Genomic DNA, 16,286 nt, shown 5'->3' with positions numbered 1-16,286 from the left:
AAAGAAAAAGAAAAACAACAGCAAACAAACAGAAACTTAAGTTCTAACAGTGTCAAAGACTGGTGTGTCACGTTCATTTCTGAAGATGATAGGCAACTTCTTGTTCTTTGTGTTGTACAGAGCTGGAAGAAGGGACGATGACGTAGAATTTTTTGATGAGATAATCAACTACGTGGGGAACAATGCAAAAAAGGAACGTGACTAAAGCATGTGATCTGAGTTCACTAAATTTTAACTGGGTAGGTAATGAAAAGCATGACCCCAAATGGTAAATAATTGCCATTAATGCTTTCACGGCCTGTACTTATAGACATGATGCTGTATAGGCTTTTGGGCTTATGCCATGTCAAGAAAATAAGGTGAAATTCTTAACGTTTTGCAGAAAACTGTGCTCTGCGTCCTCAGAAGAAATCTCGACTGACCATGAGAAAGGCTTCTTAAACAATGACACTTTAAAATTTGGATGTCATAATACAGTGGAAATGGTACGTTCATTCACCACCAGATGGCCCACAGGACGTGGCACAACGCTAGCATTTGAAGTGGAAGATGACCAAACCATCACAATCAGACTAGCGGTTCGCATAACGTGTTTTGCGTAACATATGACATAGACAGGTGTAAGATATAGACACATATGACAGGTGTAAGCCATAGACATAAGCCTGGAATGAAACATCCGGCGATGAGGAACGTACAAATTTGGAAAACACCGAGACGAAATAACAATAGTGAATGGACTGGGAAGGGAACTACCTACGTAAATTTTTAATGGCTGGCAACCAGGTATTACTTAATTGATAGCCGGTGTCCCTGTTGAAATTGTTAGGATTTCTATGTATTTCCACAGCTTCCCATATAATCCTGGACCTGTAGTGTCTAGTGTGGGTAAGAGTTCGAACATCTTGGAACATGACATCATGACCCGATGATAGAGCGTGCTCAGCTATTGCTGACGTTAAGAATTTCACCTTATTTTCTTGACATGGCATAAGCCCAAAGCCTATACGGCATCAAATGGTAAATAAGTTAATCTCGGAAGGACACCTGATGGTGAGTCAGGTAGTAATGGAATCAAGTAGAGGATAAGTATCTACATATGGTGCTGACAAAACCAGATGAGTTCTACAGACAAACAGAAGTGATGGATCATATAAATGATTATGCTGTTTTAATTGAAGTTATCAATAAACGTGATGGAAAGGAAGGTAGTAAGTTTAATAAGGCGGTGGAGGACCTCTAGTGGTGTCTCGGGTGCAAACTTTGTTGCGTATGTTGGGTTGGCTCTGTTACATTTGGCTTCCATTCCTGATGCCAACCCTACATGGAGGCATGTATTTGCTATTGTGTGTTTCTGCAGTGGTTGGTAGAGTGGTGGATTGTTTGTATATCACGTGGAGTATACTGGACTAACACAAACATCCAGTTCCCAAGTGATAGGAATTAACTAGACCCAGTTAAAATCCCCATCCTGTCCGCATTCAACCCAGGACTCTCTCAACCAAAGGCCTCAAACTAGTCATGCAGCTGAGGAGCTGGACAAAATATAATTTCTTCACAAGGTAGGAAAAAATTTTATAGGACTGCTCCAGGGATTAATATAAATAAAGATTTCTATAAAGATAGGCCAACTCGACCACCCATACCCGCTAATTCTATGAATCTCTACAGTACTACGATAAATTTCCATGAAAATTAGAGTGCCCAGTGGAAATTAAGTGCCATAACAATAATCATGATACCAAAGGTCGGATTTGGACCGTGACTGGAAATGACCAGCGAACAGGTCATGAACTGGAGACGGGCCTCATAGGCCATTAAAAAACAAGCATAAGAGGCTAGTCTACGAACAATACAAACCAAGAAATATTTAAAAGGAAGGTTTAATATTAAAAATTAGGAGAAAAAGGATAATGACTCAAAACAGAAAAGGGCAAATATACATATAAATGTTCACATATGGCTCTTTCACCAAACTTTGTTTTCATGTCACCTTTACCAAGACCATGTTCAGCTTTACTTACATAGTAGTTGTGTATTGCTTTCTACTCAATAATACAATAACCCACCACTTGGATTATAAATCCCAAAAAGGGAGTAAATCTTTCTAACATATATTTATCACATATATAAAACCCAACTTAAATGTTACCTCTCACACACATTAAGATTTTTTAAAATCAAGAAGTAGTTAGATAACAATCATCGAAGTCAATCACGGAAATGTAATTAGTGGGCTAAGTATTAAGCATGTGCGGAGTGCAAATAAATAAAAGGGAACAAGAATTAAGACAAACATTCTCGCCATCTCTTACTTCAAATATCGAAAAAATAATGGGAGGAGGTTGGGGAAAAAAGGGGCGAATCACGCCAACAATAAGGAGGAAATGAAAATAAAAAATGTAGGGAAATTCCATAGTTGATATACATCCTGTTAAACTACTCATTTACACACCCTCACGCATTTGCAAATATGCCAAAAGAGCCACAACCGAAGGAAGACTGGTGGTCACGCACATTCACCTATGGCCTCAAGCAAGGGCAATTCACAAGTCAAATGCTCAAATGATTAGGTTCAAAAGGCATACGATATGTGTAAATATCGGCATCCCTTTCGAAATAGGAGTAGCAATCACATAAGTACCTTCAAACTTCCACCGTGTCTATCCAATACAATGCTAGTAAAGTCCAGCACTGACATGGATTATGAACGGCAGAGAAAGGGAAAATCCACACAAGGAACGTACAGTACATGCACAATAAATGTAATGGACCACTCAGTTGTAGCATAAAACATCGATTACATATAACTGAGAGGACATGTACCAGTACATACTGTACCGGAAACACCGATACGAGAAAGCAAGTTCGAAGTATGAGAGTTAAACTTTGTGCAAGGTGAAGGATAGGCAAGCCTGCCGAACTTGGATGACATACACAGCAGTGGCGTTGCCACCTCGGCCTGGCCTTGCTCAGCGATCATGACCATATATGGTAATGTTCTGATCCATCTGTAAAAAGTCTATTTGGAGTTAAGATACAGTTATTTTTGCACCGCCATCATTGAGGCTATATAATAACGGCTGCAAACTATCAAATTCTTGAGCAAATCTACCAAGTACTTTAGGAGTTATAGAGGTGGATAAGATCCACGTTTCAAGATGCTTCATCGGTTCCAGGTATAAAAGCATGGCGATCTAGGCTACAGGGAGACAGTAATACTCCACCATCTCTGCGATACAAGTGACGGGTGGAGCTGTAGAAGTGCGGCAGACCGAAGCTATGTCCAGCCGGGTCTCGGTATTTCGGTGAGATGACACTCTGACTCTAGTGCTCGGTTCTGGTGGAACAGAATACTTTTCTTCAAGTGCGATATTAGGACTTGTGTTTTTACAAACAGTGGCGTTCCATTCAGCCATAGACGCCCAAGAGAGATCCGGTTTACTCTGTCTGCCATCTAGCGGACCTAGCGTAAAACGGAACGTCGAAATTGACGAGCAGACAGCCAGATGGTGTCAAATCGAAATGTCTGCAAACGGTAGCTGAGGCCATACGATTATTATTATTATTATTATCTTACTAACATTCAGGATGATCGACAGTTATGAACCATGTTATTTTTCTTATAATTTATTTAACATATATTATACTAGTGTCAATTACTTGTGCAGGTCAATTAAAAGAACGTGCAAGAAGCTGAACTGTCAATGACTGGTGCTTTCAGATAGGTTTTAAAAACAGCATGTTATTACCTAATGTACATAAAAAAAGACTTTCTTTAAGCTTAAATAATAATGTTCACACTCCAAGGAATATGTTGCATATATGCTAATTAAGTCTGTTTGTATTATTACAACATACATAAAAATAAAATAGAAACGGAAACTGAAGTTCTAACAGTGTCAAAGACTGGTGTGTAAGGTTCATTTCTGAAAATAATAGGCAATCTGATATTCTCTGTGTGTAGAGCTGGAAGAAGTGACGATGACGTAGAATTATTTGATGAGATAATCAACTACGTGGGGAACAACATAGAAAGGAACATGACTGAAGCACGAGATCTCAGTTTACTAAATTTTAACTGGATAGGTAATGTGAATGATAGAAAACATGACTAACAAATGGTAAATAAGTTAATTTGGGAGGAGAGCTGAGTCAGAAAGTGATGGAAATACCCAGAGGATAAGTATTCTACATATGGTGTCAATAAAACCAGATGAGCTCTATAGAGAAACAGAATTGATAGATGGTATAAATGATCACGCTGTTTTAATTGCATTTATAAGTAAATGTGATGGAAAGGAAGGAAGTAAGTTTAATAAGGCAGTGGAGGACCTCCGGTGGGGTCTTGGGTGCAAACTATGTTGCGTGCGTAGGGTTGGCTCTGTTTATATTTGGCTTCCATTCCCGATGCCAACCCTACGTGGAGGCATGTATTTGCTATAGTGTGTTTCTGCGGTGGTTGGTAGAGTAGTGGATTGTTTGTATATCACATGGAGTGTACTGGAACTAACAAAAACATCCAGTCCCCGAGTCACAGGAATTATTACATTACATGTTATGAGTCTTTACAGAACACATTTGGAAACTTCTTCAAGTATGCCCCCCTTAGAATGGGACTCTTTTTCCAAATTTGTTAATGACAAAGTATTAGTTATAATAAATAAGAAACAAGAAACCCTGGCTAAGAAATTGGAACTCCTAAAGAACACACAATTAGCTAACTCCTCTAAAACAACCAAGTCACATTCGCCTCATTTAAATGATATTCCTATGACAGTTAATCTGTCTAACACTAGTTTTTCGGACAGTGAAATGGCTCTCTTAAATAAAGGGTTGAAATTCAATTGGCCTAATCCTAATAATGCGGACAATTTAATCACCACAATTGCTGAAATTGAGTCCAATATTTCAAAACTTCCCGTTGATAAACAAAATGACGTCAAATACCAAATAAAAAAGAAACTCCCTTCAGCAAATGAACTAAGATCCAAGTCCGATCCGATTCTCGAGAAACAGATACACGAGATAAAGAGTAAAATTAAGAATAATATAATTGTTACGAAAGCAGACAAAGGTTCCACAACTGTGTTGCTTAATAAAGATGATTACATCAAAAAAACTGAAGACTTCTTTTTTGCTAATACATATACCATAATAAATAAAGACCCAATCCTTAAAATCCAATGAGATTTAAAGACTTCATTGAAAAATTTCTCCTTTCTTTTACAAGAACACGAATGCCACAAGCTTATTTTAATGAATCCTAAGCTGCCAACGGCCAAAGCCTTACCAACAATTCATAAAAACGAAGTACCTGTACGCCCTATCATAAACTGCAGAAACAGCCCAACCTACAATGTCTCTTACAACACAATCATATAACAGTTTCATATGACATTGTCAATATGTATTCGAATATACCTATAAACGAAACTATCAACATCATTAAAACTAATCTTTCAAAACAGAATAACTTAAGTAAATTCGAAATAATTCAACAATCTACTGAAATTTGTTCTAAACAATAACTTTTCACTTTTAACGACAAGATCTAACATCAAAAGGGCCTGGCAATGGGTGACCCAATTTCGGGTATTCTTGCAATATTTTTATGGACAACCTAGAAACGAATAAAATAATTAACAGAATCAATGATCTTCAATTGTGGCTGAGATTTGTAGACGACACATTCGTTATCATCAACAAACATCGGAATAACAGTGATAATATATTATCTCAATGACCTTGACAATAATATCACATTCACTAAAGAAGACAAATCCAATAATTCTTTGAATTTCTTGGCTTTAAATTTAACAAGGGCTAAGGATAAATTTATATTCCAAATTTACAGGAAACCTTCGTCCGCTCCGCTGACTATAAGGAACGATTCTTTGCATCCACATTCTCATAAGCAGGCGACTTTTTACAGTTTAATTCACAGGGCTCTATAAGTCCCACTTTCTAATGCTAACAGAAAGAAAGAATTTGGTTACATTAAAGATTTAGCTGAACTCAACGGCTACAAACCAGATATGGTCAATAAAATTGTAGGTAAAATCAAACTAAAAGCCGCTACAAAATTAACTCCCGAAAAACCTGAAAAAACAAGTTTTGCTGCTTTTACCTTTACTAACCCGGCTATATACCGTAAAACCAATCCGCTAAAGAAATATGACGTCAAAATCGTGTATGGAACTCGTAACACGAATCGTAATATATTTCCGTAAATTCAATAAACAATAAATTTTCGAATTCCAGAATTTATAGACTCAAATGCGCCCAACGTAACTTTACGAACATAGGACAAATCGGACGCAGTTTCAAAACTAGATATTTGGAACATTACAATGCTTCAAAATATAGAAAATATTCCGCTATGAGCAATCATATGAAGGATACCGGCCATAACTTTACCACGATTGAACAAGACCTTCATATTATAAAACACGTCAACAAGAGTAAACTGATGACAGAGTTTGAAAACGCTTACATTTTTCTAGACCAGCATTATAACATTAATAGTAATCTAAATTATGTTCTTGACACAAATAGCCAATTAATTGAACAAATCCCTAAATTACTCACAGCCTTCAACATAAATACAAATAATTTCGTGAAAATATTTAATTATAAACACGTCAGCAATTTCCCTAACGCAATAGTAGCCACTCCCAAGTCACCGATTCACACCACACCACCTCTGCCTACTCCTAATGTCCTCAATGCTCTGCCTACCTCCCCTCTCCTGACTCATCCTCCACCTTCAATCAATCAATACTGATCTGCATTTAGGGCAGTCGCCCAGGTGGCAGATTTCCTATCTGTTGTTTTCCTAACCTTTTCCTAAATGATTTCAAAGAAATTGGAAATTTATTGAACGTCTCCCTTGGTAAGTTATTCCAATCCCTAACTCCCCTTCCTATAAATGAATATTTGCCCCAGTTTGTCCTCTTGAATTCCAACTTTATCTTCATATTGTGATCTTTCCTACACCCCTACAATACACGCAGCAGTAGAATAACAACTACCAGATCGTCTCAAACAACCAACAAAGCTCGTCACCTCTCTGTCAACACTAGGGGTAAGCGTTATTAAACTTCCACTCATTAATACAATGTTCTCTATGTTTCAAAACTTACATTTATTTTCTTACACAGTTTTCAACACGCTCTACATTGCGAATTCTTCCACATCTAAGGCTTTATTAAACACCCTATTTATTGAATCTGTGCTAAACAGCTCACGACTACAATCTGTTACAAAGATTATTCTAGAAGGAGACACAACACCTCTATACTGATGCTTCAAGCGCCTTTTGACCTTATCACGCAACCACTTGGAGTTAACAACTCTACTGTAATTCTACGTACCTGATTCTCAATCAACAACGTTCGAAGATTTATTTTTCAATATTTTAATTAATCCACGCTTCATTAATATCAAATAATCTGTACAATCCAAATATATGTCAGATCGTTATGACTATGTCTCGTTCTACAAATAACCAACTTGTACTTTTTTTAGACAAACACTAGTATTCATTCCTTGTACATATAATACTATGACAAGTTCATTATTGAATTTTAGTTGCATTTTAAGCATCGCTTTCTCCATAGACTAGATTTTTATGACTGTTTTATCTTGTATTAAAGCATGTATTATACTTTAATGAGGAACCCAGTTCAGGGCCCTGACTTAGCTTTAGTTTTTTTTTTTTTGCTAGGGGCTTTATGTCATACCGACACAGATAGGTCTTACGGCGACGATAGCTTTAGATTAAGTATGGCTGAAGATGCTTACAAAGCCTAAGGGAAACATGTCCCATTTTACCATATACAGTAGAGTCTCGATTATCCGACCTAAACGAGACCTGGAGGACGTTGGATCACCGAAAATGTCGGATAATACAGAATAACTTTGAAAATGAACTAAAACAAACAGGAAGGCTGTACTGTATTACTATGTTTTATGGTACTCTATTTATTGACTTACCAATTCAATTGTACAGTAGATGCAGTACTGAACGAAAAAATTCCAAATGTCTTACGAAATGAAACTTGTCAACAATATCTGCTTGCCTGCTGATTCACGTTTTCTTGCTGCGAGATCCTGCCATCGACGATAATCCTTCACTGTGAGTCATTGTTTTCTCCTTTTGTTCTGCAATGCCTCGTTCATCTTCTTCATCATCCTCATTTTCGTTAGCATTCACAAAACCAATAATATCAGGGTCAGTTAGTTCAAACAGCTGATCTTGTGCACACCACTTACATCTTGAGTTGTAGCATCCTCACAGCCAGGAATGCAATTCAATAAGGGAACAATGTTTTCCATGTCTTCTTGTACCACCTCCTCTCGATGTTCAACCTCACTCAACAATAAGATCCACGACTTTCTAATGTCGTTGTTTCAACTTCTTCCCAAGAACGCGCTATCCAGTATGCCAAGTCTTTCATGTTGTTTTGCTTTAACTTTTATATCATGTCGTTGCTATGGTCCATTTTGTCTATCAGGGATGAAAGGAATTTCCGCCGATATTTCCTCTTCAATGTTTCCAGCACACCTTGATCCATTGGCGGCATAATGACGTCACGTTAGGAGGGAGTAACATGACTCTGATGTCACCATTTCTAGGTTGCTCTTCATTCGGGTGTGAAGAAGAAAAGCTTTTCCAGGGAGATTGTTTGAAGCTAGAAATTTTTCTACATCCGGAATAAACTGTGTAAAGAACAGTCTTTTAAGACAGCAGACATCCAGGCATGTTTTTAAATGTCCTAGGCTTCTTTGCTTTACCGATCATAAGCTATTTTGCTTTTAAGTTCCCAGTAACATTACTACAGACAAGAACAGTAACTCTTTCCTTACTACACCTGTAGCCAGGTGCAGACGTCTTGGCTTGGGCTGTGAGAGTTTTGATGGCAGCATCTTGAAATTCAGCCCAGTCTCATTACAATTAAAAATCTGATCACTGGTTAATCCTTCAGCAAGAATTATTTCTTGAAATTCCCTTTTAAATTTCACAACATCATCGGAATTAGCTGACGGTTTTTCTCCACAGATATTAAGCTGCCCAATGCTGTACTGTTTCTTCCACTCATCAAGCCACCCAACACTGGCAGTAAAATTAGGGCCCCCTTCATTAAACTCCTTCTGGAAATACACCGCCATTTCCAGCAGAATGGGGCCAGATATTGACAAGCCCTTTTCCCGTTTTTGAGTGAACCAAAGAAATAGTGCTTCACGTACTTTTTCGTACTCACATTTTTCATTGTTTTTTTCTAATTTTCAGTGCATCACTTGTTGCTCTGGTAGAGCACCACTTTTCAATTTCTTCCCATTATGTTTCCTGTCTCCCACTGTAACACGCCCAACACTATAATCTGAAGCCACTTCTTGAAGAGTTTCCCCTTTGTCCAGTCTCTTTAACCCACTCAACTTGTCTTCCACAGAAATAATCACTTTCTTCCATTTACTCGCCATGCCCACAGAGGATATGAAAACTATAACATCTGCGCCCAGCCAATACTACACTGAACAATCCTACCGCATGACTGCCAGTGCTTGTCTCACGGTCACACCCTCCACACCGGATGTCCCAGAATTGCCTCCACTTTAAGTTCAAATTAAGCCTACCAGTGTCGGATAACACGGAATGTCGGATAAGCGAAGGTCGGTTGAGCGAGACTCTACTGTATGTAATATTTGTATCTTAACCCTGGAATGGTATGATATCATAATTTTTACGAAACGTAACACAAATTTGATTGCACAGAACAGGTTTCTGCGCGGACTTTTCCAGCCCTCCCAATGTCTTCCCCCACTCAACTCACAAGGTCAGTGCACGTGCAACCGTCGTGCTGGAAGCTCTTGTTTTAGAGCTTTTGATGTCAGTTCGTGAATGTTACGATATCATACCAATGGTGTAACTGTTTTGCATAGTGTTTTGTTTCAATTTAAGTTTAATTGTTAGATCAAATATTCGTCATAGTTGTTGTTGACTTAGTGTGTTGAAAATTAGTACCATAGGCTATATTAAGTATATCTTTTTATTTGTTTTTGTTGAGTTTTACGCTGTTTTTTATAAAATGGCTTTGTCACCATTGGAGATTGACAAACTTTTAAATGGTGATAGTTTTGATACCGATGAAGATGAAGGAGATAGCGGAAGTGAGTCAGAAAATAACATTTTAGCATACTCTGGGAGTGACGACTATATACCTTCAACCTCAGATGAATCCTCAGATGATGAATTTCCTGAACAATTGAAGAGAAAACGTCGCGGTTATTCAACAAATGAAAAGAATTCAATGTACACATCAGGAGTGGTTGGCCCACACAGCACTACTACACAAGTTCCTGACACCCCTCGTCCCTCTGGTAGTTGTGGGACAAAATCGGTTACAACTCTATCTGATGAATCAAGACCTGATAGTAGTAATACTACTGCTGCTACTACTACTATTACTGGTTCTTCAGGATCTGCAAGCTCGACTCCACAACAAACGACAAAAATAATCAAAGGAAAAAACGGTTATTCCTGGACTGAAAATCCTCCAACCGTAAGTACAAGAAATACCCCTAGAAATATTGTGAATATCCGACAACGGCCTAAAGGCAGCGGTAAAGATGTTCTTAGCCCCTTTAGATGTGTTTCAGTTGTTCTTTACTGACACTATGGTGAACTCAATCGTTACTCATACAAATGAAGAAATAATGAGAAAGCAAACCAACTACAAAACAATTCAGTTTTCAAACAGTCAAACCTCTCCCACAGAGATAAAGGCACTCTTGGGAATTCTAATATTTTCTGCTCTCCACAAGGACAATAGCCTAAATACAGCAATAATGTTTGATCCTTCTGTAAGTGGTAATGTTTACAGAGTTTGCTTTAGTGAAAAGCGATTCCAGTTTTTATTAGATTGTCTCAGATTTGATGACAAAACTACCCAAGCTGAGAGAGTAGCGACAAATCGCTTCGCACCTATAAGGGACCTTTGGGAAGCTTTCATGAAATCATGCATAGACACTACCAGGCTGGCCCGTATCTCACCATTGATGAACAGCTGCTTGCATTTCGAGGCAGATGTCCATTCAAAATGTATATGCCTAAAAAGCCAGCTAAATATGGGCTAAACATTGTTATGGTTTGTGATGCTGGTTCTAAGTATATGTTAGGTGCTGAGCCATACTTAGGGAAACAAAACACAACTGTCGAAGGCCCTCTTTCCCACTACTATGTGAAAAAGTTAACGGTTCCATTTCATGGATCGAATCGCAACATAACAATGGATAACTGGTTCACAACCGTTCCGGTGGCTGATGAATTGCTCAAAGCTCCTTACAAGCTGACACTTTTAGGAACGATCCGCCTAAACAAACCAGAGATACCTTTGAGCATGAGTTCAACAAAGAACAGAGACATTGGTGATGCAAAATACCTGTTCAGCAACACAACACTTCTATTGTACAAGGCTAAGAAGAACAAGGTAATTTGCCTTATTTCCACAATGCACCAAGACAAGGGAGTGAATCAAGATGGCAAAGCAGTTATGATTGACCATTACAACCAGACCAAAGGAGGAGTAGATACTCTTGACCAAATGGTTTCAGTCAGATCTAGTGCAAGGAAAACAAAAAGATGGCCACTCTGCATTTTTAATGACTTGATCGACATCGGAGGAGGTAACTCACTTATTATTTTGAACAGGGTCTTCAGTTCTAGAAAAGAACAAACCATGACAAGATCAGCTTATTTGAATCAGTTGTATCAGCAGTTGGTTTTTCCATGGCTAGAACAGCGCTTGACTATCAGAAATCTTCCGAGGGAGCTAAGAAGTATGGTCTTCAGTGTTCTTGGCCAAAAAGAAGCAGCAGATCCAGCTCTTCCTAGGATGGATAAGAAGAGAACAACTTGTAAACTATGCCCAGCTGAAAAGCGAAGAATGACAGCCAACTACTGCAACAAGTGCGACACTGCGTTCTGCGCGGAGCACCACGGTGATATCTGCAAAATCTGCAGCGCCTGATTCAACTGCAGCATCATCAAGACATCATATCATCGCAAGTAAGATTTATTTAGAGCTATTACCAAAACTTTTTGATCATTTATCCCTCTGTTTAAACATACAATTCATTTTTAAAAATGAAATATACTAATTTCAATTTTTCAGACGGACTTAACTGCTAGGTGACGTCGACGACTAGACAATGCTTGACATTCTTCCTCAATACACTTTTCTTCTATATTAAATGTATTTTCATCTTTTAAAAGTATGTAAAATTAAAATATGTTCTATAAGTTTTGATTTTTCATTTCCATTTTACCAAAAAAGTGTTTTTTCTCAAGATCGTAAAAAATACGACATCATACCAATGATGTAAGTTTTAAGCATCATACCATTCCAGGGTTAAACTTAAAGATTGTAAAGTATTGGAATGGTGTTTTTTTAATAAATTTGTTTGAAACGTTTACATCACAGGATATAACTAGATCCGGTTAAAATCCCTGTCCTGTCCGCATCCAACCCAGGACTCTCTGAACCAAAGGCCTCAAACTTGACCATTCAACTGACGAGGTGGAGAAAATATAATTTCTTCACAAGGTAGGAAAAAGTTTTATAGGTCTGCTCCAGGGATTAATACAGTATAAATAAGGATTTCAGTAAAGATAGGCCAACTCACCAAACTTCATTTCCTCCAGCAATGTGAGAAATGAATGATTCGGCATCCTTTCTGCTGACATCCAACCAAGTAAGTCACATCCTTCAGATCTGGGGAAAAATTAAAATTAGTTGTTTAATTTAGGGACTACAGAAACAATGACCATCAAGCTTTATTCAATATACTGTATATGTGAAATTTGTTATGATTGTTTTACAACCTGTGATGGGATTACTACATACTACTGTGATTGTAAATGTGCTGCAGAACAAGAAATGCAGGAGAAGGACTTGGCTTCATTCAAGACATCCAGTAAAACCAGCTTCACCTCTCTGTCTTTCCACTGTAACCTATGTATGTTTATTGACATATGTATGATGAACATACACTTATTTTATCTTCCGACATTCTACATGTTTTGCCCAGTATATGGTACATTCACAAATCTCAAACAATGATGAATGATAAGATATTCTCATGATGATTTCAATATGATACCTTGACAGTATTCTCCAGACCAGCGGTCCGCAAATTAGGATGGGGGAGGGAGGGGGGGAGGTGCGTCTAAAATCAGAAGTTCATATGAGGATACATTCTTTATCTCGTTTTTGAACAATTACTACTATCTTCAGATTTTCAGTACAGTACTATAAGCCAGGCAGACTTATTGCATTGGCACTGCTGGTGGCTCCAAGTAGCCTACGCAGTGGCCTCCATGGTATCACTAGCCATGTGTCTTGGTATGTGTGCAATATGTCCAATAACGGACCAACTATATTGGTATTTGTTGTTCCAAAATTTATTCAGGCATTTAGGACTACATGTGATGAGTGGGATGAGACAGCACTAGTTGAAGCTGTCATGTCAAAACTTTTGGAACTAATTCTCAACAATAAATTTACAGATGCTTAGGATTTGGAAAATAACTTCAAGACAAAGCTAATGCTAGTTGCTTTACGTCACACCAACACAGATAGGTCTTGTGGTGACGATGGGACAGGGAAGGGCTAGGAGTGGGAAGGAAGCGGCCGTGGCCTTAATTAAGGTACAGCCCCAGCATTTGCCTGGTGTGAAAACCACGGAAAACCATGGGAAACCATGGAAAACCATTTTTAGGGCTGCCGACAGTGGGGTTCAAACGTACTATCTCCGGAATACTGGATACTGGCCGCACTTAAGCGACTGCAGCTATCGAGCTCAGTCAAGACAAAGCCTTTAAGCTGGAAGAAGTTAAAAATGTGAATGATATGATCAAAGATCATTAAAAAAAATACCAAATTCCAGTTAAATACACTTGACATAGCTTAAAATAGCTCTGAATACTATTGCTTGCTTGTTGTTTTAAGGGGCCTAACATCGAAGGTCATCGGCCCCTGAATACTATTTAGATGATCTCAAATTCAAATTTATTGTTTTTAGTATTTTAGTTTTCATCAATACTTCAGCCCTGGAGACATGACTTTTACATGTGCAGAACGACTGTCATTTGTTTACACGCTCACAGCCTTCTTGGGAAGGATGTTGTCAAGCGGTGCTCAATGCTGCCAACCTCTCTACTTAGGAACTAATGAGTGAATGGTGCTTCAATAGGTGTGGTGGAGATTATTATTACACCATTGGCCTGGACTGGTTCTTGTCATGCGGGCAGTTAGGATAGGATCTGGACAAGACCACTGGTCTGGACGGGTTCTTACCGTGCGGGCGGTTAGGATAGGATCTGGACAAGACCTGTGATATTGGGACAAGTAAAGGGGTGCTTTTATTGTGCTGGGGTCGATAACAGATTATGATTATCATATTTGATGGGAATGAGATCATATGCCACTTTATGTTGGCCAATAGGAATGCAAGTAGCTACTTCAGCAATGAAAATGGTGTGTAATACTCTTCGTTAGGTTATAAAGTAAATGTAGTTCTTGGGGCGGGTTGGTGGGTTCCTGGACATCGCTATGAACACATCTCTCCTCTGAGATGCATTCAGAGTAAGATTTCATTAATTTCCATTTATAACGTTAGAAAAATCTTGCCTCCTGGGCTGGAGTTTTACCTTTTAGTTTTCTTTGCATCTTTCAAATCCAGTATGTATTGTCAATTTAATATAGGTACTTCACATAAAGGGCATAGGGCAATGTTATGACCTTTTGTGAATCTACTTGCAACCTGTAATTCTATTGCTCCACATCCCAGTCTCGTAGATCTCGTCGGCAATGGTTATATTTGGATTATGCGGAATCGAACTATAGGAGGTCGGATTAACGGTGTTCTATGTAGGCTACAGTTATACCATTTTGAACATCCTTGGTATTCTTACATCTGTAGCTCGGATATTATTTATTTATTGTAAAATTACGATAAGAAAACCAGCTGATACCCATATATCACGTAAGTTTATGTTACTTTAAGTTATATTTATTAAAGAAGAACCCACCATGCACGTTTTCGAGGTTATGTTATGCATTATTATATCTATTAAGGTAAATTACTCGTGTGTCTGCCTAATTGAAGAAATGTTGGATTACTCCACTACTTATTCTATTATCATGCATTTTATACGAATAGGGAAGTAAACAATACAAACTTCATTTCTACAATATTCGTAACAAGACACTGTAGTTATTGTCTATATTATAAATGCTGTACGTAAGTATATTTAATACAAATTAATTTATAAACATGCAACTTGCATGAACAATTTTCTTCCAAGTAATATAAAAATCAACCTCGGTCTTTCGAAAATTTCTTCTTGTTCCTTTCACTGACATTTCGGCTTGATAGAAAAAACCGTCTGATTACTAACAGAGAACTTTAAAGCATTCCACAGTCATAACTGAACGTACCTATTAACATTCGATATATCTACCACCATATAGTTAGTAAACAAAGTTTTAATATACACACACATACGTCATTACACAGCCTGGGAAATAAACAACCAGACGTCAACAAAATACCATCACAGCTTCACAGCTGATGAACTTTCAAGCATCGTAATCAGTGTCGCCAACGTTTCCATTCGATTTTTACCGTGATGTACGGAAGCATTTTCATCCGTTAACATGAACCTGTTGCCAAAGGCCCAAGATTCTATTCGATTTTTTCCCGTGACATACCGAAACATTTCCCTTCGTTTACATGAACCGGTAAAGATTACGTAGACACTTTGAGCAGGGATCGCAACGAGAACAGAGAGATAGCAATGCGAAACGTAATGCGCCTGCTCGCTGAAGCCGAGTTTTACCAAAGCGGTTTTACGTAGGTACTTTGCCACATTGGCCAGCAGTAGCCAGGGTAGCCAACTCCTAGATACTCATTATCACCAGATATGGATTTGAAAATCACCAGATCTTGATTTTAAAACTCTACAAATTCTCCAGATTTAGTAAGATAAGGCATTAAAACTACACTTATCTTCTTTCAGTTGTGCTATTCTGCCTCTTAAGTTTAGTAACTTTAATGGTGTCCTCTTGTGAAGATACGTCTAGACTATATTATAGCCATACGATCAATTGAATACAAGTCACACTAAAATACTAGTACTATTATAATAATAAACTGTTTACTGCGTTTTATCAGTTATCGTAATCCTAATATAAGTCTATTTAATTGGGAACTATATATAC

The 16,286-nt window shown here is 38.0% G+C and overlaps 1 long non-coding RNA gene across 1 annotated transcript in view; it reads right to left on the bottom strand.

Moving 5' to 3' along the window:
• The window catches only part of LOC136872482 (uncharacterized), a 37,397-nt gene extending 21,772 nt beyond the window's left edge, over positions 1–15,625 (bottom strand). The window contains exons 1-2 of the long non-coding RNA XR_010859926.2: positions 15,504–15,625; positions 12,688–12,776 (exon numbers count right to left, since the gene is read on the bottom strand). This is a non-coding gene — a long non-coding RNA (uncharacterized lncRNA). The remainder of the gene's footprint in view (positions 1–12,687; positions 12,777–15,503) is intronic.
• Positions 15,626–16,286: the final 661 nt, after the last annotated feature.

This window comes from Anabrus simplex, chromosome 4, assembly GCF_040414725.1.
Source record: "Anabrus simplex isolate iqAnaSimp1 chromosome 4, ASM4041472v1, whole genome shotgun sequence".
NCBI classification, from domain to species: Eukaryota; Metazoa; Arthropoda; class Insecta; order Orthoptera; family Tettigoniidae; genus Anabrus; species Anabrus simplex.
The sequence above is the reverse complement of the archived record's forward strand: the minus strand, read 5'-3'. Positions and strand labels throughout refer to the sequence as shown.